Source organism: Poecile atricapillus, chromosome 31 (genome assembly GCF_030490865.1).
Source record: "Poecile atricapillus isolate bPoeAtr1 chromosome 31, bPoeAtr1.hap1, whole genome shotgun sequence".
Taxonomy (NCBI): Eukaryota; Metazoa; Chordata; class Aves; order Passeriformes; family Paridae; genus Poecile; species Poecile atricapillus.
In genome coordinates this window covers 1,058,397-1,086,263 of record NC_081279.1, presented here as the reverse complement: position 1 = coordinate 1,086,263, position 27,867 = coordinate 1,058,397, and positions in this window count along the sequence as shown.

The window sequence follows — 27,867 nt, the reverse complement described above, 5'->3', positions numbered from 1 at the left end:
AATTCCAGAAACATCCCACAAAATCTCCAAAAATTTCCACAAAATCCAAGAAAAATTCCTCAAAATTCGTCAATTCTCTGCAGAATCCCACAAAATCCCAGAAAAGTCCCTCAAAGTTCCAGAAACATCCCACAAATGCCCCACAAATTACAACAAAATTCAAGAGAAATCCCTCAAAAATCCCTAAATCTCCTCCAAACCCTACTAAATTCCAGGAACACGCGAAGAAATCCCCACAAAATCTAAGAAAAATCCCTCGGAATTCTTCAGTTCTCCTCAAAATTATACAGAATAGAAGATATTCCACAACATTCCAAAAAAAATTCCACAAAATTCCATAAAAATCCCAGTAAATTCTTGACATTTTCACAACAGCCCAAAAAATTGCAGTAAAGCCCCACAAATTTCCAAATAAAAAATCCCACAAAATCTCCACAAATTCCCACAAAATACATGAAAAATCCGTCAAAATTCCAAAATCTCATCAATATCCCACAAAATTCCACAAAAATCCCACAAAACCTCCACAAATGTCCACAAAATCTAAGAAAAATTCCTCAAAATTCTTCCAGTCTCCTCAAAACCACACAAAGTCTTTGAAAAGGCCCACAGAATTCCTGAAAAATCTCTCAAAATTCCCTAAACTTTCACAAAACCCTACCAAGTTCCAAAAACATCCCACAAAATCTCCACAAATGTCCACAAAATCTAAGAAAAATCCTACAAAATTCATCTACTCTCCTCTAAATCCCACAAAATCCTTGAAAAGCCTTCCAAAATTCCAGAAAAATCCCAGTAAATTCTTGACATTTTCACAACATCCCAAAAAATTGCAGCAAAGCCTCACAAATTTCCAAAAAAATCCCAAAGAAATCTCCACAAATATCCACAAAATACATGACAAATCCCTCAAAATGCCAAAATCTCCTCAATATCCCACAAAATTCCAGGAATATCCCACAAAGTCCCCACTAATTTCCATGAAATTCAAGGAAAATCCCTCAAAATTCCCTAAATCGCCTTAAAACCTTTCCAAATTCCAGGAACATGCCACAAAATTCCCTAAATCTTCTCAAAACCCAGCTGAATTCCAGAAACATCCCACAAAATCTCCACAAATTCCCACAAAATACATGAAAAATCCCTCAAAACCCTTCAATCTCCTCAATATCCCACCAAATTCAACAAAAATCCCACAAAAATTCCACACGTTTCCACAAAATCTAAGAAAAATTCTTCAAAATTCTTCCAGTGTCTTCTGAAACCCTCAGAATTCTTGAAAAACGTCCAAAAATTCCAGAGACATCCCACAAAACTCCCTAAATTTTTTCAAAACCCCACCAAATTCCAGAAGCATCCCACAAAATCCCCACAAATTTTTCTTATAATTCAAGGAAAATCCCACAAAATTCCCTCAAAATTCCCTAAATCTTCTGAAAACTCTACCAAATTCCACAAACATCCCACAAAATCTCCACAAATGTCCACAAAATTCCAGAAATATCCTACAGAATCTCCACAAGTTTCCACAAAATCTAAGAAAAATTCCTCAAAATTCTTCAAGTCTCCTCAAAATCACACAAAATTCCTGAAAAACCCCACAAAATTCCAGAGAAGTCCCACAAAATTCCCCAAATCTTCTCAAAACCCAACTGAATTTCAGAAACATCCCACAAAATCTCCACCAATTACCACAAAATACATGAAAAATCCCTCAAAATGCCAAAATCTCCTCAAAATCCCACAAAATTCCAGGAATATCCCACAAAGTCCCCACTAATTTCCATGAAATTCAAGGAAAATCCCTCAAAATTCCTGAAATCACCTTAAAACCCTACCAAATTCCAGGAACATGCCACAAAATTCCCTAAATCTTCTCAAAACCCAACTGAATTCCAGAAACATCCCAAAGAAATCTCCACAAATAACCACAAAATACATGAAAAATCCTACAAAATTCATCTACTCTCCTCTAAATCCCACAAAATCCTTGAAAAGCCTTCCAAAATTCCAGAAAAATCCCTCAACATTCCCTGAATCTCCTGAAAACTCTACCAAATTGCAGAAACGCCCCATAAAACCTCCACAAATTCCCACAAAATTCAAGAAAAACACCACCAAATTCGCTAAATCTTTTCCAAATACCACAAAATTCTTGAAAAGCCCCACAAAAGTCCAGAAATATCCCACAAAATCTCCTCAATATACAGCAAAATTCCAGAAACATCACAAAAAAATCCCTAAATCTTCTGAAAACCCAAGTGAATTCCAGAAACATCGCACAAAATCTCCACAAATTCCCACAAAATTCCAGAAACATCCCTCAAAATCCCTAAATCTCCTCAATATCCCTCAAAATTCCACAAAAATCCTACCAAATTCCAGAAAAATCCCACAAAATCCCCATAAAATTCTCCAAAATTCAAGAAAAATCCCACAAAATTCCCCAAATCTTCTCAAAACCCAACTGAATTCCAGAAACATCCCACAAAATCTACACAAATTTCCATCAAATTTAAGGAAAATCCCTCAAAATTCCCTAAATCACCTTATAACCATACCAAATTCCAGGAATATGCCACAAAATTCCCTAAATCTTCTCAAATCCCAACAAACTCCAGAAACATCCCACAAAATCTCCTCAGTAGCCAACAAAATTCCTGAAAAATCCTACAAAATTCCCTAAGTTTTCTCAAAACCCAACTGAATTCCAGAAACATCCCACAAAATCTCCACAAATTCCCACAAAACACATGAAAAAAACCTCAAAATCCTTAAGTCTCCTCAATATCCCACAAAATTCCACAAAAATCACACAAAACCTCCACAAGTTTCCACAAAATCCAAGAAAAATTCCACAAAATTCTTCATGCCTCCTCAGAATCCCACAGAATTCACAGGAAAAATACACAAAATTCCTGGAAAATCCCACAAAATTCACAAAATCTTCTCAAAACCCCACCAAATTCCAGAAACATCCCACAAAATCCCCACTAATTTCCATCAAATTTAAGAGTAATCCCACAAAATTCCCTAAATCACCTTAAAACCATACCAAATTCCAGGAATATGCCACAAAATTCCCTAAATCTTCTCAAACCCTTACCAAATTGCAGAAACATCCCACAAAATCTCCACAAATTCCCACAGAATACATGAAAAATCCCTCAAAATTCTTCAAGCCGCCTCAGAATCTCACAAAATTCCACAAAAATCTCACAAAAATCTCCAGAAATGTTCACAAAATCTAAGAAAAATTCCTCAAAATTCGTCAATTCTCTGCAGAATCCCACAAAATTCCACAAACATCCCACAAAATCTCCACAAATGTCCACAAAATCTAAGAAAAATCCAGCAAAATTCATCGTCTCCTCTAAATCCCACAAAATCCTTGAAAAGCCTTAAAAAACTTCAAAAAAATCCCTCAAAATCCCCTAAATCTTCTGAAAACTCTACCAAAATTCCACAAAAATCCCACAAAATCTCCACAAATTCATACAAAATTCATGAAAACCCCCACAAAATTCCAGAGAAGACCCACAAAATTCCCCAAATCTTCTCAAAACCCAACTGAATTTCAGAAACATCCCACAAAATCTCCACAAATTCCCACAAAATACATGAAAAATCCCTCAAAATTCTTCAAGCCACCTCACAATCTCAAAAACTCTAAGAAAAATCCCACAAAATCTCCACAAATGTACCCAAAATCTAAGAAAAATTCCACAAAATTCTTCAAGCCTCCTCAGAATCCCACACAATTCACAGGAAAAATACACAAAATTCCTGAAAAATCCTACAAAATTCACAAAATCTTCAGAAACCCCTACCGAATTCCAGAAACATCCCACAAAATCTACACAAATTTCCATCAAATTCAAGGAAAATCACACAAAATTCCTGAAATCACCTTAAAACCATACCAAATTCCAGGAATACGCCACAAAATTCTCTAAATTTTCTCAAAAGCCAACTGAATTCCAGAAACATCCCACAAAATCTCCGCAAATACCCACAAAATCCTTGAAAAATCCCTCAAAATTCTTCAAGTCTCCTCACAATCCCACCAAATTCTTGAAAAATACCACAAAATTCCAGAGAAGTCCCACAAAATTCCCTAAATCATTTCAAAACCATACCAATTCACAGGAATGACCCACAAAATCTCCACCCATTCCCACAAAACACATGAAAAAAACCTCAAAATCCTTAAATCTCCTCAATATCCCACAAAATCCCGCAAAAATCCCACAAAACCTCCACAAGTTTCCACAAAATCCAAGAAAAATTCCACAAAATTCTTCAAGCCTCCTCAAAATCCCACACAATTCACAGGAAAAATACACAAAATCCCTGAAAAATCCCCAAAATTCACTAAATCTTTTCAAACCCTTACCAAATTGCAGAAACATCCCACAAAATCCCCACAAATTCCCACAAAATCCATGAAAAATCCCTCAAAATTCTTCAAGCCGCCTCAGAATCTCACAAAATTCCACAAAAATCTCACAAAAATCTCCAGAAATGTTCACAAAATCTAAGAAAAATTCCTCAAAATTCATCAATTCTCTGCAGAATCCCACAAAATTCCAGAAACATCCCACAAAATCTCCACAAATTCCCACAAAATCCTTGAGAAATCCCTCAAAATTCTTCAAGTCGCCTCAGAATCCCACAAAATTCTTGAAAAATCCCACAAAACTCCAGAGAAGTCCCACAAAATTCCCTAAATCATTTCAAAACCATACCAATTCACAGGAATGTCCCACAAAATCTCCACCGATTCCCACAAAATCCCACAAAAATCCCTCAAAATTCCCTAAATCTTCTGAAAACTCTACCAAATTCCAGAAACATCCCATAAAATCTCCACAAAGTTCCATCAAATTCCATGAAAAAAACCTCAAAATCCCTAAATCTCCTCAATATCCCACAAAATTCCACAAAAATCCCACAAAACCTCCACAAGTTTCCACAAAATCCAAGAAAAATTCCACAAAATTCTTCAAGCCTCCTCAAAATCCCACACAATTCACAGGAAAAATACACAAAATCCCTGAAAAATCCCCAAAATTCACTAAATCATTTCAAACCCTTACCAAATTGCAGAAACATCCCACAAAATCTCCACAAATTCCCACAAAATACATGAAAAATCCCTCAAAATTCTTCAAGTCGCCTCAGAATCCCACAAAATTCTTGAAAAATCCCACAAAATTCCAGAGAGTCCCACAAAATTCCCTAAATCATTTCAAAACCATAACAATTCACACCCATAAAATCTCCACAAATTCCCACAAAATTCAAGAACACCACAAAATTAGCTCAATCTTTTCAAAATACCACAAAATTCTTGAATAGCCCCACAAAATTCCAGAAATATCCCACAAAATTTCCTAAATCATTCCAAAACCCCCTAAATTCCAGAAACATCCCACCAAATCTCCTCAATATCCAACAAAATTCCTGAAAAATCCCACAAAATTCCCTAAAACTTCTCAAAACCCAACTGAATTCCAAAAACATCCCACAAAATCTCCACAAATTCCCACAAAATCCATGAAAAATCCCTCAAAATTCTTCAAGTCTCCTCAGAATCCCACAAAATTCTTGAAAAATCCCACAAAATTCCAGAGAAGTCCCACAAAATTCCCTAAATCATTTCAAAACCATACCAATTCACAGGAATGTCCCACAAAATCTCCATTGATTCCCACAAAAATCCCACAAAAATCCCTCAAAATTCCCTAAATCTTCTGAAAACTCTGCCAAATTCCAGAAACGCCCCATAAAATCTCCACAAATTCCCACAAAATTCAAGAACACCACAAAATTCGCTCAATCTTTTCAAAATACCACACAATTCTTGAATAGCCCCACAAAATTCCAGAAATATCCCACAAAATTTCCTAAATCATTCCAAAACCCTACCAAATTCCAGAAACATCCCACAAAATCTACACAAATTTCCATCAAATTCAAGGAAAATCCCACAAAATTCCCTAAATCACCTTAAAACCATACCAAATTCCAGGAATATGCCACAAAATTCCCTAAATCTTCTCAAAACCCAAGTGAAATACAGAAACATCCCACAAAATCTCCACAAATTCTCACAAAATTCAAGAAAAATTCCTCAAAATGCCAAAATCTCCTCAATATCCCACAAAATTCCACAAAAATCACACAAAACGTCCACAAGTTTCCAAAAAATCTAAGAAAAATTCCTCAAAAATTCTTCAACTCTTCTCAAAACCACACAAAATCCTTGAAAAGGCCCACAAAATTCCAGAAAAATACTTCAAAATTCCTTAGATCTTCACAAGTTCCTACCCACTTCCAGAAACATCCCACAAAATCTCCACAAATGTCCACAAAATCTAAGAGAAATCCTGCAAAATTCATCAAGTCTTCTCTAGACCCCACCAAATTCCGGAAAAATCCCAGAACATTCCCTAAATCTTTACAATATCCCACAAATTTGCAGTAACATCCCACAAAATCTCCACAAATGTCCACAAAAATTAAAAATAATCTCTCAAAATCTCCAGAAGTTTCCACAAAATCTAAGAAAAATTCCTCAAACTTCTTGAAGTCTCCGCAAAATCCCAAAAAAAATCCAGAAAATACCACGTTATGAAGAATCCAACAAAATCCCTACCTCTCCTCAATATCCAACAAAATTCCACAAAAATCCCACAAAATCCCACAAATTTCCATAAAATCTAAGAAAAATTCCTCCAAATTCTTCAGGTCTCCTCTGAAACTCTCAGAATTCTTGAAAAAAGTCCAAAAATTCCAGAGACATTCCCACAAAATTCCCTAAATTTTTTCAAAACCTCATCAAATTTAAGATACATCCCACAAAATCTCCACAAATCTCAAAATCTAAGAAAAATCCTTCAAAATTCTTCAAGTCTTCTCAAAATACCACAGAATACCAGAAAAATCCGCAAAATTCCAGAAAAATACCACAAAATTCTTTAAATAATCTCAAAACCTTACCAAATTCCAGAAACGTCTCAGAAAATCCCCACAAATTTCCAAAAATTACAGAAAAATCCCTCAAAATTCCAGACAAATCCCACAAATTCCACAAAAATCCCACAAAATTATTTAAATCTTCTCAATATCACACAAAATCCCATAAATATTTTACAGATTCCACAAAAATCTCACAAAAATCAACAAAAATCCTACAAAATTATTTCAATCTGCTCAAGATCCTAGAAACTTCTACAAAAATCACTCAAAATTCCCCAAATCTCCTGAAAAGGCCACAAAGTTTTTCTCCTGGCCAACAAGTGGCCGATGCTGAGCACTGACAGCAGTTGGGACCATTGAAAAGTGACATCAACCTGGGAACACCACTTGAAGACCTAAGGCCGGCAATTCCTTGCTCTCTTTGCTTTCCGCCTTTTCAAGAGGTACCAGGGCTCCCCTTCAGCCTCCTTCCCCCCAGGCCAGCCAAGGCCACGGGAGGGGAGCGGGGCTGGCCGCAGCTCTGCGCTTCCCGGGGAGGATGGAGACTGGCAAGTGACAGGAGCCCCTTCTCAGAGGCTTGGCTGGGCCTTGCACAGCGGGGCTGCCGGGCCAGGCCGCTCCCTGCCTGGCCTGCACTTGCTGCCGCTGCTCAGTTTCACCACACACTGCCCACTAAAGATATGCAGGGAAAGATAGGAGCTTGCAGCGTGCTCAGATAATGGCCACACTCCCCACAGCAGCCATGGGAAAAAATCTTCTAGCGCAGACAGCTCCAGCCGCTGCTCCGGCAGAGATCCCGGGACCATCCACAAGGCCTGGGCAAGAGTTGAACCTGCTCACTACTCAGGTGAGTCTTGCAAATTCATCCTTTTTTCCAGAGATAGGGGAAGAGAGAGAGAGTGATCAACATGGAAAGAGACAGCATAAACTGTTGGGAGGTGCTTCAGGGAGGCAAAGAGTTAGTTTCAGATAAGCATTGTTACAGGAGAGGCATGGCTGTAAGCCAAGCTAGTGAATTTTGACCTCCTGCTTTGGGAGATGGGCGTGGGAGCCCTGGATGAAGTTGTCCCACCCCAAACCCCTTGTGAAGGGTGGCCCAGGGGTTCTGATTGGGTTTCAGTCCCTGGGGGGTTTCTCCCTTGTTGTGTTTCTAGTGGTCCCTGACCCTGAACTCTACCCTCAAGAGTGGAGACCCTCAAGAGTTCTGTCCCTCAAAAAACCCCTGCCCTGCCTTTGTTGGGGGCTCTCTGTTCTGGATCTGAGTTGTTCCCATGATGAAGAAATGGTTTCATGGACAGAGGCGCTTCTCGTTGTAGTACATGCCAGTTTCCAGAAAATATCATCCCTGGACCTGATCCTGCAGTTGCGGACTACAACAAATGGTGGAGAATGCACGGCATCCAGCGAGGCACCAGGAGAACAGCAGGAGCGGCTCCATGGACACTCCGTAAATCCCCGGCTGATGGCTCAAGAGCCGGAGAGACTCCCGCCTTAGAAAGGAGGAGTCGAGAATACCTGGCAGGAGGGCCAAGTTGGGAGTGCCTCAGGGTCATGGGGGAAAAGGGCTTATGGAGGTGGGGGAGCTGAGAGACCAGACACTGGGACAAACATCTAACATCACCCAACGAGACGTATTATGGAGGGTTTTGGTTTTTTTTACATACATGGGAAGGACCTTTATGAACGAGATTAACATTATGGACGATTATGGACGATTATGGATGGTATGGCCCTTCCTGTGGACTGTTTTTTGGCTTCTGTGAAGTCCCTCATTTTTTTTTGGTGTATACCTCCCTGTATCTTCCCCTCTCCTCTGTTCCTAAGGGCAGGACAAAGGGTGAAAAATGCCAAGATGGCTCGGGGTTGCTTCCGACTCCCTGTCACCCCGGTGTCTTTCTGCCATCCCATCCCCTGTTTTCCTGAAGGCAGGCAAGGGACGGGGAACATCCAGAGTGCTGCGGGTCTGCTGCCGTCTGCCCACTGTTCCGTGTCCTCCTTCACCCCCTGTCTTTCCATATTCCCGTTCCCTGGCTGGGAAAGTCCATCCCGGGCCCTGCCCTCTTCCCAAGATGGCACTGCCCACGCGGTCTGGGATTCCATTTTTCCCACCTTGCTCCTTCTTTTCTGGCCCCCAACCTTCCCTTCCCCCAGTAACTCCTGCTTCGCTCCCAGCCCTTTCTTTGGCTGCTCCACCCCTGGGGGCTGTGCCTTTTCCATGGTGGGCAACACCCCCTCTGGGGAAATCAAAACTGGAACCGAGCTCTGAAAGCCAGCGTTTCACCAAGAACATCTCAAGTGGCAACGCCCACACCTACGAGACCAGAGCCGAAGCTGGAGATCTAAGAACTCTGCCCCTCGTGAGAGGAGATCTAAGAGCTGCGCCCTTCCTTAAAGAAACTCCAGAACTGGAAGAGACTGAACTAAAAAAGCATTACGTTTGTATTAAGTACCATCACTGTTCAATTTAAGTGATTGTTTTTAATTTTGTTTTCTTCTGTTTGTTTGTTTGCTTAACGTGTTTTGTTAATGAGTTTTTAGTGTCCCACAGATCAAAGCGGGTGCTCTGTGGAGGAGGTAAGATTTTATGCAGTGAGGTTTGGAAACATTTTTAAGCTCCAAATTAAAATTTGAAGGGGAAAAAAAAAAAAAGGAGCAGATGTTGTGTTGTGCCTCAGGGGAGGCAACGAATTCCATTGTCCCACCCCAAACCCCTTGTGAAGGACGGCCCAGGGGTTCAGATTGGCTTTGAGTCCCTGTGGGGCTTCTCCCTTGTTGTGTTTCTAGTGGTCCCTGACCCTGAACTCCAGCCTCAAGGGTGGAGACCCTCAAGAGTTCTGTCCCTCAAAAACCCCTGCCCTGCCTTTGTTGGGGGCTCTCTGTTCTGGATCTGAGTTTGTTCCCATGCTGAAGAAATGGTTTCATGAACAAAGGCCCGTCTCGCTGGTGTTCCATGCTGGTCCCCAGAACCCTGTGGTTTCCCTGGCCGAGATCCTGAGGTTGCAGACTGCAACAGGTGCCAAGGTTGGAGAAGTTGGTGCGAAAACTCGACTTTGTGCTGTCAATGTTCTGAGTGTTGAGCCAGCACCAAATCTGTGCAACTCAATGGGAAGGAAATAAGGCAAAATGACATCATTGAAATGTGCATACGGAGGAGCCGGCTGGGCCTGAGATTCTGGCTCTACCCTGGAGACAAGATACTTCTCTGTAAGAGAGAGACAATGTGTCGCTCCCAGGGGTCTTTGAGTTAGATATGTTAAACTGTTGTGTCCCATTGGTGTTCCCGCCTGCTGTCCCATCCCGATACAGGTATCTCGGGCTTCCCCCCGCCCCTCTCCTTCCCCAAAAATATCCCGGCTTTTCCCCTGTTCGACGGATTCGCTGTTGCTGGCGCCCTTCGCCGAAGCTCTGCCTGAATAAAAGGTTTTGCCTTGGTGGAACGCTGGACCAGCATTCCCGTCCCTGCTTCCTGTGTTGCCTGCCTGCCGCTGCTGCCGAGCCGAGCTAAGCTGAGCTGAAATCACTCAACTACCGCTGAGCCTGAGCTGAATCACTCGCCTGCTCGAAGCTGCTCACGCACCTTGGTCCAGCCCTTATCAGGGCTGAATATCTAGAGAAGTCGCGGTGCTCCGAGCTTTCCGTCGCTGCGGCATTGAAACAAGGAAATGCTCTTGGCACTTGATGTGCACAAATGCACAGCAGGAGAGGAAGAGCAGAGCAGCTACAAGCTGCCAGTACTTGCAGAAGAATGAATGGAAGTAAATTCCTGTTTAGGCTGGAAATTCGGAGAAAATTTGACCCCATCCAGAAGGGTGCTGAAGTGAAGCAGCTGTCTAGTGACAAGAGACAGATGGAGAAGTGAAACCCCAAAGGAAAGGCTTTGAATGTGGAGTTTTTTGGATGTTGGGGTCTTTAGAAACAGATCTTGCGAATCCCATGGGTGATGCAGGCGGCTTGCCAAGGGAGCATCCCTGTCCCCATGCCAGGGAGCTGCTGCTCTGGTCCCACAGGGTGCTTTGGGTTGTACCTGATGGCTCAGCAGAGCTTGGGGAGATGCCTCAATGTTTTTTGGATTTGAATGGCATTTGGGTCAAATCCAATTTCTCCTCTGTGGGATGAAGTCTTGAGCTCTGATGGGTTTCACTTGAAGATTTCTTTAATCTATGCCCCAGGCCAAAACCCCCCAGCAGATCCCCTGCTCCTCCCACTCTGTGTCTGCCCCAGCTATGATCCTTGGAGCTTTTCCCTTCAACTGAAAGATCTGGAAATTGGCTGGGTTTTGTCACCTCTTGGCAACAAAATTGTCTCCTGTTGTGCAGCTCAGGGGGAAGGAAACTTCTTCCTCCCTTCAGTTTGCTGCAACCAAGTGTTTTGTTCCTCTTGGTGAAGAGCTGGGAAGAAAGACTTCTTTTTAAGCTGAGGGAGCCAAATTCAATTCCCTTCTCATTTGGAGCAAAATCACCCAGTTATTTATGTTGAAAGTAACTCCAAAATTTTTAAGAGATCTTTTGAGAAAATTTTTCTCTTGGTGACTGATTACAAGTGGTGTAGGAAGAAACTCTGACTTGAACCATTCAAAGCAGTAATTTCTTCCCAAAGAGGAGAAGCAATTACATTTTCTGGGTGGAAAAAATGAAATGAAATGAAATGAAATGAAATGAAATGAAATGAAATATAATAAAAAAAAATAAAATAAAATAAAATAAAATAAAATAAAATTAAATTAAATTAAATTAAATTAAATTAATTAAAATAAATTAAAATAGACTAAAATAAAATAAAATAATAAAATAAAATAAAAAAAAAAATAAAATAAAATAAAATAAAATAAAGTAAAATAAAATAAAATAAAATAAAATAAAATAAAATAAAATAAAATAAAATAAAATAAAATAAAATAAAATAAAATAAAATAAAATAAAATAAAATAAAATAAAATAAAATAAAATAAAGTAGTAGTGGAGCAAAGGAGCTTAAAGCCAATCTCCATGTGCTGCCAATGACTGAATTAAATGCACAGGGCTCCTATCAGCTGGGCCAGACCAAACGCTGTTTTTGGCTTCTTGGGGGTTTTGTCAGAAATCTTTGTAGCACCAATAGTTCATGGACTTCTCTCTGCTGGCTTCAGCCATTCCTGCTGCCCATCATATCTTGCTATTATAAGGCAGCTCTTTCATGATGTTGTCTTTGAAGTCAGATCTCTGAGCCTTTTTCTACTTCTAGCCCCAGTTTTCAGTAGGACCAACATTTTCTTCTCTGGGAGTGTATTCAGTGGTGGCCACACAAGTGAAGGCAAGGAGGTGGCAGGTGATAATTGATGGAACTTCCTGGAATGGGAAAAAACTCAGCATTCAATGTCCATCTCCTTAGAAATCTCTATTTTTCTTTCTTTTCCTGCCTCTTGTGCTCTTTGTGGCTCCTCTGAGTTTAGTCCTTGGAAATGCAATTCTATGGCTCCAAATGATTTGGAGACAGAATAATCTTGTACATAAAACCAAATCAATTTAACTTTCCAATATGAAGGCAGTTTGACATCCAGGCTTGGGGGGAGCTGGCAGTAGTTAGTGCCTGGCCAATGACAGAACACAGAGTTCGTCTGATTGAGGTGAAATTTCATTCACTGGAGACAAAGTCAAATTGCCTTGTATTTGCTCAGCACTACAAATCTGTTTGAAGCTGGTTGCCAAGACTTGCTGCAAGTGCTGAGTGATGGGATAAAGCCCTGCAATGGCACCATGAAACGGGAGAGCTGGAGAGAAATCTCAAAGAATGGCATTTCCAAGCATTTTCAGGCGCTGATGTTCTGCTGCTGGCTTGGTGCTGTCCAAGGGGCTGATTGGAATGGTTTTAGAGGAACTAAGCTGGGCAGTGGAATGCACCTCAGGCAGAAAATGCATCTCTGGTCTCTGCAAGTGCCTTTATCTCCCTTCATGCTGCTCAGCATTGAAATCCTGCAAGGACTGAGGGAATCTGAGGCTTTGGGAATGGCCAATAGTGAGAGATATTGGGGAGATTTGACTCGGGAGATGGAAGCAGCAGCAGAAGGTGCTGTCATCTTCATCCTTGTGCTCTCCTGCGTGCTGATGCATCGTGAAGGAGGCAGGATTCCATCAAGTACCTTCTGTGTCTCCTGTGGCAAATTCTTTCATGTCTTAGAGTTTCAGCCATGTGTTGTGTGGCTGTGCTGCACCCCAAGGCCAGGCTCTGCCTCTCTTTGCTCTGGCTACTGCTTCCAAGCTGTCCGCTGTGATTTTGATTTGCAAGCCACCTCTCTGACCAGCTTCCACTTTGCTTGAAAAATTCAGCACCATGTTGGGGGCTGAACAAGTCCCAGAGCTGGGGAGAAGGATTTGAACATCAATTTGCATCACAGAGTTGTTAGAGTGGGGGAAATGTTGCATCCCTCCTGGACCTGGAGCTTCTAATCTTGTTGCAAACATTGAAAAGCTCTTCAGCTGCTCTCATTCTACCTAAATTTGATTCCTGCTTTCATTTCACACCTCTTTCATGCAGCTTTTTCCTCTGTCCTTGGCAAGAATTGTCAGGCCTGAGAAATTTGGTCGAGCCTTGGGACAGCTCCCATCACCTATCCCTGCTCCTAATGCTGCTTTGAATTCTCTTGGGAATCTGAGCATGAGGGAAACTGGGGGGACTTCAGTGAGATGAAAAGTGAGGCACAGAGGCTGAAGTGCAAATGCAGAGTGTGGGTCACCAGAGTCTGCAGTGTTGTGGGGATTTGGGCCATGCAAACAGATGTTTCTTCTCTGAGAATGGTTGATTCCTTCGGTGTGTCTCCTCCTGAAATTCCTGTGCACCAGGCCTGGTGCTGGAGCTGCAGCAGCACAAAGTTGCCAGGGAGCTGTGTGGGACCCAGTGGGAATCATTTCTTTGCTGCTTTTGATGAAAAGTTGTGACATGAATCTCAGTGTCAGGGAGGTGCCCCGTTAATGCTGCTGCAGTGCCCACACACTGTGTCTGGAGACAGCTCAGGAGAACATGAAGAAAAGCCAGGATGAAATCCCATGTGCTACTGAACTCGATCAGAACCTGCTTGGAGTGAAGTGTGTGAAGTGACTGGGGAGAGCTGGATAGAAGGGACAGCTCTGAGAAGTGTGTGGTTCATCACAGACATCCTTCCTGTGATCTTAGCACAGAAACAAAAAAGTATCAGTTTGCATGGCCTGAATCTCTGGGTCTGGAAATCCTGCGTGTTGCACAAGCTGTGCTGAGCTCATCTGGCTCTGAAATATCATCTCTGCACCTTAGGCAGGAAGAGCATCAGAGTTGTGAAGAGATGAATAAAAATCATTCGTAACCCAGAAGCAAACCTTGGCAATAGACATGTGTGGCAGGTGAGGAGACTGAAAGCTTTCATTCTTGTTGTGGGAGAATGAATTCAGCAATAAAAACTCCTGTCTCTTGGCATTAATGTACTTTAGTTTCAGCTCTGCCCCAGCCCATCAATGTCCCTGTGTGGTTGGGGGTAGGTTCTCCCCCTGTAGCTCTCTGCAGGTTGGTGCTAATTCAAGATGTTCTGGCAGGTTCCAGTGTTTTGGTGCCTGAGCAGGGAGTGCGGAAGAGGGATTGCAAGCGCTGCCATTTGCTGTGCTAGAAAGTCCAAGGGACAAATTTGTGCCAATTAATGTCTCCCCTTGAACTAGGAGGAACAATTGATGTTGTGCTTGTAGCAGAGTGTGGTGACAGAGGGGGTTTCCAAAGGAAATGTTGGTGCATGTAGGCCAGAGGCCCCTGTGCTGAGGCTCCCTCCAGGCTGGCTCCAGCCCCTCAGGGTGCCCAGGAAGCAGGCTGCCCGCAGCCCAGTGCAGCCTCCTTAGCCCTGGGGCTAGCCAGGGAAGAGCCATGGATGAGGCTCAGCCCTGCTCCCATGTGGGATGCCATGGGACAGGGCCCACTGGGATTTGCCCCTCCAGCTCCCAAGTGTGTCCAGAGAAACTGCAAGGAGAGGGTGAGCTCTGTCAGAGGGACCCCCTGTGCACAGGGAGCCACTGCTGGGGTGGCTGTGCCAGCTCCCTCCGGGACATCCAGCCCTGGGAACCTGGAGCGAGTGGAAACCACAACTTTGCAAATGTGCCCGAAGCAAATGCAAAGAGAACAGGGGTGTGAAAAACAAAGAATGTTTATTTGTAGAAGAAAAGGAACAAGAATGAACTACACAACATATTTACATTGTTAGAATATTGGTAACAACAACAACAACAAACTATAGAACCTATTTCCCTAAGAACATATCTAACAAAACTATATGAAACGTATTTACAGAAAAAATAAGCAATCCCTAAAACCTCTATCCTGAGCAAAACAACTCCAAAACGTATATACAGAAGGGTGTCATCTCTGTCCGGGATGTGCCTCAGTCCTGGAAGAAAAACAAGTAGCACGGTCAGTGCAGTCAGGCATGGAGGGGTGTTCCATGTGCTCCCGGGCTGGGACACTGGCACAGGGGGACTCTGCTGCCAGAAGTGAGCCTGGCTGGGGCTGGGGGCTCTGGCCCAGGCACTGGAACAGGGCTTGTGTGGCCTAAAGCAAGGCCAGGCCAGGCCAGGGATGGCCACCAGAATCCAGTGCATGGGCTAGCGTGTCCCTGAGCAGGGAGTGCCCAGCCCAGCCCCAGCCTGGCAGCAGGGGACCCACTCTGCCCATGGGGAGCACCTGCCTGTTCTGCTGCTGGCATCAGTCTTCATCCCAACACCATGTCCTCCTCCTCGTCTTTTATATCTTCTTCCATCTCTTCAATATCATCTTTCGTTTCCACCTCCATCTTTTCCTCTGTCTCGTCCATATCCACATCCATCTCTTCATCTCCAGTATCTTCTCCGTCCACTTCCATTTTCTCTTCTATGTCAATCTGTAGATCGACCTCCATCTCCTCCTCTCTGTCCATGACAGCCTGCTGAGGTAGCAAAATCTCAGAGTGGGGTCCCTTTCCCACAGTATCGAACAGAGCTCCAGCCCACCCAGGCTGCTGCGGGGTGTCCACCTCCATGGAATAGTACCATACCTTCTTTGGAAAAAATGCAGACATCCTGCAGGGATGGGCAGCAAAATCCAGGTAATGGGGAGCTTTCAGGACTGCTGGGGGAATCAGGAAGCAGGTGGCAGAAACGTGACAGGGGTAGCCTTGGAGCACTGAGAAGAGCGTGCTGACACAAGGAGCCAAGGGTTGTGTTGTGGCCGTTGCTGGATGCTGGAAGTTCTAGCTGGAGCGTGCACTGTGACATCACTGCCAGGAGCCCAGGCCCAGGCTGAAGAGGACAACGGAGACCATAGAATGATGAAATCCCTGGGTGGCTGGGCTTGGAAGGGACCCTAAAGACCATCTTGTTCCAAGCTGAGCAATCTTCCCCCAGAACAGGTTGCTCAGAGCCCTGCTCCCAGCTGGCCTTGGATATTCCCAAGGATGGAGCATCCCCAGGCTGTGTGCACAGCCTGGGCCAGTGCCCCAGCAGCCTGAGTGGAAAAGAGCAGCTTCATTAGATCCAACTTCAATCCTGCAGTTGAAAATTCCTGCAGTTGAAAGGCTTCTCCTCTCGGTGCCCATCTTTCCTAGAGCTGCAGGGAGGCCTCCCCAGCACCTTCTCTTTCCAGGCTGAGCATCCCCAGCCCCACATGGACAGCAGTCCGATGCGTGGGGGTGAAGGCTAAAGGGTAGCAAAGAGCATCAGGAAGTGAGAGATGGAAGCTTTTGGAGATGGAAGGTTTGCCTCTAAATGTAGAAAATAAATAAAAGTAGAGGGGAAAATGGTGGGACTCTGGCTCTGTTCTAACTGGGGAATATTTTCTTTTCTTCTTTTGTGTCGTGCTGCCCCAAGCTTTGTTGTTTGAAAGGAGCTTTGGCAAAATATCCATTGTCTTCTCCATTGGTGAAACACTGAGCAAAGTCTGGGCAAGCTGATGATGCAGAGCAAAACCTGCAAATATCTCCTGGTGATCCTGATCCTGGGGAATGCAGCTAAAGCCAGCCAAAAGCAATTTCTGGAAAGTCAACCCTGGTTTACGTTTTCTGGAGTTTGGCTGTGCCAACTAAATCAGTCATTTATAAAAAAGGAAAAAAACTCAAATCAAAACAGACAAAAACACAAACAAACAAACCCAAAGAAACCAATCAAACCAATAGATAAAAAAAACCTCAAATAAAACCAAAGGCAATGAGAAGTTAGGATTAGTTGTAAGGATATCACAGCAGGCGAATGGCTGCTTCCTACAGGATCACCATCCAAAGCCACCTAGAGCAACTTCTCCAAAATATATCCAACGGGAGAAATCTAAAACGTGATCCATGGCAGCTTTGGGGGCAGCTCTGCATTACGGTGAAGGATAAGCATGCAGTGGTACAGATGCAGCATTGCCCACCCTCCAGGCTGCTGTTTGCTCTGCTGAAAGACTCTTGCAGGACTGTGGCCCCTCTCCATGCAATGGAAATCATTGCCACAGCTCTCAGTTGAGGCACTAGCATTTCCAGAGCCAGATTCAGGCACAATCCTACTGCCTGCTGAGCATCTGGGAAAGATCCTGAGCATCTTCAGGCCTAGAAGCACAAAACAGCTCAGGCTCTCCCTGAACTGGCTTTTCAGGGCAGGTTTCCATAGCTCTGCAAGATTTCTTCATCCCTCAAGACCTCTGACTTTATGTCCAATGATGCATTTGGGTTTCTTCCTTCCTCCTGTGTGCCCGTGAGTAACCTTCCACGTGGATGGAGGAGATTGTGTACAGGACAATTGATTCCTGGATTGCCATTTGGCTTCACTGTCGCTCAGTTGAACATGGTCCTTATCTAAGAAGGACTTGCAAGAAATGGGTAGGAGTTTTGGCTCTGAGAGGAGCAGAAAGCACATTTTCTACACCAAATTGCCAGCTGATACAGTTTCCCTGCCAAAATAGTGATTGCCATTCATCTTCCTGGGAAGAATGTGAAGACCCATTCAGAGATCCCAGGTTCAGCTGGCCTGTGGCTTTGTGTACCTCATTTCACATGTCCAATTTCAAGGGCCACTAAAAGAGGCTCATGTTTGCCTTGCTAGCCAGAAGTGTTGTAGGTATTTCCAGGAGAAAAGGAAAAACATCGCTATCCTGTGGTGTGCTAGAAATGCCACCACAATTGTGACTCTGTGAGCAAAGCCAGCCAGTGCTTTTTGGCACTGCAAGAGTTGAGAGTGCGGCAGAGCGGTTTTGATATTCTTTTTAGAGTCCTGAAAACATTGTTGCCAAAACAATCTTTCTCTCCTCTCTTCTGTCCTAAACTGTGGAACAGAGAAAATGGAAAGGAGCAGAGGTTTGTTTCAATTGGCTTTTCTATTTTGAAGTCTTCAAATAGTGTCAGCTTGATGCACGATACTTTAGAAATTGGATGAGTAGCACCTATTTCATCCCAGCAGAGAGGTGGGGTTGAAGACTTCCAACAACAGAAGTACTGGATGTGTAAGAGCTCAGTTTTCCACCCCTCACACCCTGGTATCTTGCTGGACTATTTGAAGCAGCCCCAGCCAGATACATTAAAATACTGCTCCAAACAACAACAGAATGCAAATGTTCCACCAAATGGGCAAAAATAAGAAAAGTGGGTGGACAGCAGCTCTTTCTGAAGAGGTCATGTTGATTTTGCAATGTCAGATGCAAACAAGTTTTGCCATATTTCTTCCCTATTAAAATGGAGATATTGAATAGAAATCTATCTCTGAGGCTGCTAAGTTTGGTATGATTTTAGATGTGGGAGGAATAGACAAGGTTGCAGAGAAGCTGTGATTGTCTGACCCTTGGATGGGTTCAAGGCCAGGTTGGATGGGGCTTGGAGCAAGCTGGTCTAGGGGAAGGTGTCCTGAGTGTGCTGAGAGTTGGAACAAGAGGAGCTTTAAGGTCCCTTCCAAGGCAAGACATCCTGGGAGTCCATGAAGAGAAACTTGGACTTTTCCTGAGATGCTGCCTTTGCAAGGGCAAGTCCCAAACACCCCAGGTAGTTTGAAATGGCCTGAGCAGAACCCAGCTGTGCTTTCTCATAGGTTGCCGCGGCGGTGGAGGTGGCAGGGGTGCCGCGACTCCCGGAAAAGCGGTCCGCGGTTGGGCTGCCCGGGGCACAGACACGTCCTCTGCCCGGCGAGTGATTTCAGCTCAGCTCAGCTCAGCGGCAGCGTGCAGGCGACACGGAGGGAGAGAGCAGAGCGCTGTGTGGCGTTCCGCAGAGAACTGGCCTTTATTACAGCCGGGCCCTCGGCCAAGGGAGCCAGTGACGGCAGCTCTCTGGAACAGGGGATAAACTGGGGTATTTATAGGGGAGGAGAGGGGCTGGGGGAAACTGGGATACAGGTATTGGGGTGGGGTGGCAGGAGAGAACAGCAATGGAGTGTAACAGTTTAACGTAACTAACTCAAAGATTGCTGGGACTGATACTTTTCTCTCTGAGAAAAAAGTATCTTGACTCCAAGGAAGGGCCAGGATCTCTGAATCACCAGGTTCCCCAGCCTCCGCAGTCAACCATGGAAAAGCAGCTTCTGAACAATAAAGATTGCTCTTGCCGTGCCAACCTCGCTGCGTCGTGTGTCCGTCTCGAGCGCCACAGCGACCCTCTGCAAACAGAGCTGCACCTGACTGAAAATGAATGGGACAGAAATCAGGAACTCTGAAAGTTTGATTTCCTATCAAATACAGCCCAGCCAGCCAGCCCCACACAATCCCCATCCCACTGCTCCAAATGTGGATCCCACTTCTCCCAACCTCCTTCTGGCCTGGGGTGACTTTGTGATCCTTGGATCCCCAGGCATCTGTTCTGTTTCTGCTGCCTATTAAGTTCTGCACCTTCAAGACTGGCTCTGAGAGCCAAGGGGGGGAAGAAGAAGCTGCAGTTTGTTTGCAGAAATGGCACTCACTGCCCCGCACGCTTCCCTGGCCTGTGTTGTCTGCAGCAGGGACAGACAGTGGGACAGAGCTCTCCTTTGCTTCTAGGCACATAGTTCAGTTTCCTTTTTAGTTAGTTTTTAGTTTAGTTTAGTTGGTTTTTAGCTAGCTGAGGCACAGGAGTTCCCCAGAGTGTTTTTTGCCTTTTTCCTTGGATCTGTTCAAAGCTGCTCTGGACTGAGAACCCAGACAAACCCCGGGAGCTCACGGCTGTGGCCCACGGGGGCCTGGGCCTGGGCCCTTTCCAGCGCTGGAGGAACTGATAAGAGACTGAGCGAGCTGAGCTACACCCCATGGAAAGGACTTTTCTGGCTTTGCCATCTCTTCAAACAGCCAGAGGATTTATTCTTTAATATTATTCATCTTGCTCATGCTTGTAGATACTTTGATTGTTAAGTAAACTTTGTTTTTCCACTTTTCTCCAAGAAAATGTTTTCCTGAAATATTCGGGGGAGGGACAACTTTAATTTGTTTTTTACAGGGACCCCATTCAGAGGTTTTCTTCCAAATTTGCCCTAAACCAGAACATCTTCCACCTCCATCTCACCTGGCAGTGGTGGAACTGAGTAATTTTGGCGTGGGATTGAGATTTTCTGAGGTGGAACAAGCCCTTTTGAGTTGGGATTGAGCCCTTTAGGGGTAAAATGGAGCTGTTTTCAGTGGGATTGAGTGGTTTTGAGGTGACAGATCGATCCCTCCTGGCTTTTGGAGTGCAAAGAGATGGAGATGAGAAGCTGTTGGAGGTTAGGTTTCCTTCTTTTAGTTCTGGCTCAACTGTGGAATTTTTACCCATTAGCTGTGGGGAAAACCTGACTGCAGGTGGTACTTGAGAAACACAAAGAGTTCGGCTGGGTCCAGGGGGAAAGGGGGCAGGAAAAGGGGAAGGTGGGCACAGTTTGGCGGCTTCTTCTGCTTCAGAGAAGGACACTTTGCTGGGAGCTATTGCTGCAGAGAGAAGGGAATTTGCCATCACCCAGGCGGAGCTGCTGTTTCTCCTTCTCCTTCTTCCCTCTTTGTTGGTGGCCTCACATCCCCTGTCCTGCCGGGACGTGTGGCAGTGCCAGGCACCGCCACGGAGCTGATGATCCACCTCAGCCACCGGCCCGGGATCTCAGCTCATCCCTGCTGTTCCAGCTGAGTGTTCCTCAGAGCCCTGCAGGAGCACTGGCACTGACTGCCAACCCGAGGGGGTTTGTGAAGCAAAGCCTCTCCTCCATCCTTTCCCGTCTTGGCCGAGAAGGCTGTCACGGGGTCCCTGGTTCTGTTTTGTTGTTAATGCCGTAGTTATTGTTGTCTGTGTGCCTCGTTATACACGCTAAAGTGTGTATACAGTAAAGAACTGCTATTCCTATCCCCAGATCTCTGTCTGAGAGCCCCTTGAGTTCAAAATTATAATGATTCAGAGGGAGAGGGTCTACATTTCCATTCCAGGGGAGGCCGCTGCCCTCCCTAGCAGACACCTGTCTTCCAAAACAAGAACAGATGGGGAATTTCTCCATCCTCCTTACCTTTGTGGGGCCGGCAGTGTTCTTGGTTCCCAATGCTCTTTTCGTGGGGTCTTTTGTGTCTGTCCTCCTCCACTATAGGGGGGGTGGGCGTTGTGTCTGTGCCCCTCCAACTTAGGGGGACAGGGGATATTTGCTGCCCCCTTTCTTCTCCTGGGAAGCCTGTGCAGGCTCTTTGTCCCTCTCTGATTTGGGGGGTGACAGTGTTGTCACCATCCTGGCAGCCCCCGGCCGCTCTTTGCCCTTTGACAGGCCAGGGCTGTTCCCTGTCCCCTTGCAATTTGTGGGGCTGGCACAGGCACAATTCCCCTCCTCTTTAGGGGGGCTGGCAGTCTCCCCTTCCCCCTCTGACTTGGGGGCCGCTGTGGGCTCCATCCATCTCTTATTTTGGGGGGGCTGGGTATTTATCTCCCTTCAGTGTTGTGGGCCCAGGGATCGTCTCCATCCTCCTCCAGTTTTGAGGGGCCTGGGAGTAGTCTCTGCCTCCCACCGATTTGGGGGGACTGGTGCAGGCTCCAACCCCTCTCTGATTTTGAGGGACAACCTGGAGGAAAAGCATCAAAAGCTTGACAAAGGCTGAAGGGAACGCTCTGATTACCCCTTTTGCCAAGAGGTTCCCTTAGCTGAAGTTGCTAACAAGGACCAGACTTGCCAGCCCGCACCGGGTTTCGGGTTCTTTTATTTCCTGGGCCCTCAGTCCTGCGTGGGACACGGGAACTGGGTGCTGCAGAGGCTGCGGCAAGGCATCAGAAATGGCCGCCCTACACCCAAGGGTGGTAGAAGATCTGCTCCAGCAGTGGCCGATCCATGGGGTGCTTGGACAAACAGCAGCGGATCAGATGTTGGCACTCTGGGGAGAGAAGGCAGAAAGCGGCGCTCACTTGCAGAAGGCTCCTGCCCAGCTGCTGCCGGCGCCTGCAGAAGCCGGGCCACGCTGCGTGTGCTGGGAGCTGCCCTTGGCGGGAGAGCGGCACGGCAGGACAAGCGTCCCCTCCTTCAGCCAAGCGTGCCACAGCCAGCCTGCCACGGGCCACCTGCTGCAGCCGGCCCTTGAGGGCACATGGACGTCCCGCGCAGCTGCGGGAGGGCCGGGCTGGGCTGCACGCTGCCACCTGCCAAAGCCTGCCTTCTTCAGGCCCCACAGCAACCTGGAGAGGCCTCCTGCGGGAAGAAGAGCTGCCCCAAGACCATGTCTCGCTCCTTCTCCAAGGGTAAGTACCCGCACACCATCTCAAACAGCAGCACGCCCAGGGACCAGATGGTCGCCCCATCGCCGTGGTAGCAGCGAAGGCCGATCCACTCGGGCGGGCAGTACGTGCGTGTTCCTAGGGGAGATGGGCCTTCAAATTCCCTCAGAACCCAACAAAATCCTTGAACAGCCACACAAAATTCCACAAAAATCCCACAAAATCTCCACAAATGTTCACAAAATCTTAAAAATTCCACAAAATTCTTCAAGCCTCCTCAGAATCCCACACAATTCACAGGAAAAATACACAAAAATTCCTGGAAAATCCCTCAAAATTCCCTAAATCTTCACAAAACCCTACCAAGTTCCAGAAACATCCCACAAAATCCCCACTAATTTCCATCACATTCAAGAAAAATAACACAAAATTCTCTAAATCACTTTAAAACCATACCAAATTCCAGGAATACGCCACAAAATTCTCTAAATTTTCTCAAAACCCAAATGATTTCCAGAAACATCTTACAAAATCTCCACAAATTCCCACAAAATCCTTGAAAAATCCCTCAAAATTCTTCAAGTCTCCTCAGAATCCCACACAATTCTTGAAAAATCCCACAAAATTCCAGAGAAGTCCCACAAAATTCCCTAAATCATTTCAAAACCATACCAATTCACAGGAATGACCCACAAAATCTCCACCCATTCCCACAAAATCCCACAAAAATCCCTCCAAATTCCCTAAATCTTCTCAAAACTCTACCAAATTCCAGAAATGCCCCATAAAATCTCCACAAATTCCCACAAAATTCAAGAACACCACAAAATTTGCTTAATCTTTTCAAAATACCAGAAAATTCTTGAATAGCCCCACAAAATTCCAGAAATATCCCACAAAATTTCCTAAATCATTCCAAAACCCTACCAAATTCCAGAAACATCCCACAAAATCCCCACTAATTTCCATCACATTCAAGGAAAATCCCACAAAATTCCCTAAATCACCTTAAAACCAGACCAAATTCCAGGAATATGCCACAAAATTCCCTAAATCTACTCAAAACCCAACAAATTCCAGAAACATCCCACAAAATCTCTTCAATATCCAACAAAATTCCTGAAAAATCCTACAAAATTCCCTAAATCTTCTCAAAACCCAACTGAATTCCAGAAACATCCCACAAAATCTCCACAAATTCCCACAAAATACATGAAAAAAACCTCAAAATATTTAAATCTCCTCAATATCCCACAAAATTCCACAAAAATCACACAAAACCTCCACAAGTTTCCACAAAATCCAAGAAAAATTCCACAAAATTCTTCAAGCCTCCTCAAAATCCCACACAATTCACAGGAAAAATACACAAAATCCCTGAAAAATCCCCAAAATTCACTAAATCTATTCAAACCCTTACCAAATTGCAGAAACATCCCACAAAATCTCCACAAATTCCCACAAAATCCTTGAAAACTCTCAAAATTCTTCAAGTCACCTCAGAATCCCACAAAATTCTTGAAAAATCCCACAAAATTCCAGAGAAGTCCCACAAAATTCCCTAAATCATTTCAAAACCATACCAATTCGCAGGAATGTCCCACAAAATCTCCACCCATTCCCACAAAATCCCACAAAAATCCCTCCAAATTCCCTAAATCTTCTCAAAACTCTACCAAATTCCAGAAATGCCCCATAAAATCTCCACAAATTCCCACAAAATTCAAGAACACCACAAAATTCGCTCAATCTTTTCAAAATACCACAAAATTTTTAAATAGCCCCACAAAATTCTTGAATAGCCCCACAAAATTCCAGAAATATCCCACAAAATTTCCTAAATCATTCCAAAACCCTACCAAACTCCAGAAACATCCCACAAAATCTCCTCAATAAACAGCAAAATTCCTGAAAAATCCTACAAAATTCCCTAAATCTTCTCAAAACCCAACTGAATTCCAGAAACATCCCACAAAATCTCCACAAACTCCCACAAAATACATGAAAAAAACCTCAAAATCCTTAAATCTCCTCGATATCCCACAAAATTCCACAAAAATCACACAAAACCTCCACAAGTTGCCACAAAATCCAAGAAAAATTCCACAAAATTCTTCATGCCTCCTCAGAATCCCACACAATTCACAGGAAAAATACACAAAATTCCAGGAAAATCCCACAAAATTCACAAAATCTTCTCAAAACCCCACCAAATTCCAGAAACATCCCACAAAATCCCCACTAATTTCCATCAAATTTAAGAGTAATCCCACACAATTCCCTAAATCACCTTAAAACCATACTAAATTCCAGGAATATGCCACAAAATTCCCTAAATCTTCTCAAAACCCAACTGAATTCCAGAAACATCCCACAAAATCTCCACAAATTCCCACAGAATACATGAAAAATCCCGCAAAATCCCTAAATCTCCTCAATATCCCACAAAATCCCGCAAAAATCACACAAAACCTCCACAAGTTTCCACAAAATCCAAGAAAAATTCCACAAAATTCTTCAAGCCTCCTCAAAATCCCACACAATTCACAGGAAAAATACACAAAATCCCTGAAAAATCTCCAAAATTCACTAAATCTTTTCAAACCCTTACCAAATTGCAGAAACATCCCACAAAATCTCCACAAATTCCCACAAAATCCTTGAAAAATCCCTCAAAATTCTTCAAGTCACCTCACAATCCCACCAAATTCTTGAAAAATCCCACAAAATTCCAGAGAAGTCCCACAAAATTCCCTAAATCATTTCAAAACCATAACAATTCACAGGAATGACCCACAAAATCTCCACCCATTCCCACACAATCCCACAAAAATCCCTCCAAATTCCCTAAATCTTCTCAAAACTCTACCAAATTCCAGAAATGCCCCATAAAATCTCCACAAATTCCCACAAAATTCAAGAACACCACAAAATTCGCTCAATCTTTTCAAAATACCACAAAATTTTTAAATAGCCCCACAAAATTCTTGAATAGCCCCACAAAATTCCAGAAATATCCCACAGAATTTCCTAAATCATTCAAAACCCTACCAAATTCCAGAAACATCCCACAAAATCTACACAAATTTCCATCAAATTCCAGGAAAATCCCTCAAAATTCCCTAAATCACCTTAAAACCAGACCAAATTCCAGGAATATGCCACAAAATTCCCTAAATCTTCTCAAATCCCAACAAACTCCAGAAACATCCCACAAAATCTCCTCAATAGCCAACAAAATTCCTGAAAAATCCTACAAAATTCCCTAAATCTTCTCAAAACCCAACTGAATTCCAGAAACATCCCACAAAATCTCCACAAATTCCCACAAAATACATGAAAAAAACCTCAAAATCCTTAAATCTCCTCAATATCCCACAAAATTCCACAAAAATCACACAAAACCTCCACAAGTTGCCACAAAATCCAAGAAAAATTCCACAAAATTCTTCATGCCTCCTCAGAATCCCACAGAATTCACAGGAAAAATACACAAAATTCCTGGAAAATCCCACAAAATTCACAAAATCTTCTCAAAACCCCACCAAATTCCAGAAACATTCCACAAAATCCCCACTAATTTCCATCAAATTTAAGAGTAATCCCACACAATTCCCTAAATCACCTTAAAACCATACCAAATTCCAGGAATATGCCACAAAATTCCCTAAATCTTCTCAAAACCCAACTGAATTCCAGAAACAGCCCACAAAATCTCCACAAATTCCCACAGAATACATGAAATATCCCGCAAAATCCCTAAATCTCCTCAATATCCCACAAAATCCCGCAAAAATCACACAAAACCTCCACAAGTTACCACAAAATCCAAGAAAAATTCCACAAAATTCTTCAAGCCTCCTCAAAATCCCACACAATTCACAGGAAAAATACACAAAATCCCTGAAAAATCCCCAAAATTCACATAATCTTCTCAAACCCTTACAAAATTGCAGAAACATCCCACAAAATCTCCACAAATTCCCACAAAATCCATGAAAAATCCCTCAAAATTCTTCAAGTCGCCTCAAAATCTCACAAAATTCCACAAAAATCACACAAAAATCTCCAGAAATGTTCACAAAATCTAAGAAAAATTGCTCAAAATTCGTCAATTCTCTGCAGAATCCCACAAAATTCCAGAAACATCCCACAAAATCTCCACAAATATCCGCAAAATCTAAGAAAAATCCAGCAAAATTCATCGTCTCCTCTAAATCCCACAAAATCCTTGAAAAGCCTTACAAAATTTCAAAAAAATCACTCAAAATTCCCTTAATCTTCTGAAAACTCTACCAAATCCACAAAAATCTCACAAAATCTCCACAAATTCCCACAAAATTCCTGAAAAACTCCACAAAATTCCAGAGAAGACCCACAAAATTCCCCAAATCCTCTCAAAACCCAACTGAATTTCAGAAACATCCCACAAAATCTCCACAAATTCCCACAAAATACATGAAAAATCCCGCAAAATTCTTCAAGCCACCTCAAAATCTCACAAAATCTAAGAAAAAATCCCACAAAATCTCCACAAATGTACCCAAAATCCAAGAAAAATTCCACAAAATTCTTCAAGCCTCCTCAGAATCCCACACAATTCACAGGAAAAATACACAAAATTCCTGAAAAATCCTACAAAATTCACAAAATCTTCTCAAAATCCTACCAAATTCCAGAAACATCCCACAAAATCTCCACAAATTCCCACAAAATCCTTGAAAAATCCCTCAAAATTCTTCAAGTCGCCTCAGAATCCCACAAAATTCTTGAAAAATCCCACAAAATTCCAGAGAAGTCCCACAAAATTCCCTAAATCATTTCAAAACCATAACAATTCACAGGAATGTCCCACAAAATCTCCACCCATTCCCACACAATCCCACAAAAATCCCTCCAAATTCCCTAAATCTTCTGAAAACTCTACCAAATTCCAAAAACACCCCATAAAATCTCCAAAATTCCCACAAAATTCAAGAACACCACAAAATTCACTCAATCTTTTCAAAATACCACAAAATTCTTGAATAGCCCCACAAAATTCCAGAAATATCCCACAAAATTTCTTAAATCATTCCAAAACCCTACCAAATTCCTGAAACATCCCACAAAATTTCCTCAATAGCCAACAAAATTCCTGAAAAATCCCACAAAATTGCCTAAAACTTCTCAAAACCCAACTGAATTCCAGAATCATCTCGCAAAATCTCCAAAAATTCCCACAAAATACATGAAAAATCCCTCAAAATGCCAAAATCTCCTCAATATCCCACAAAATTCCATAAACA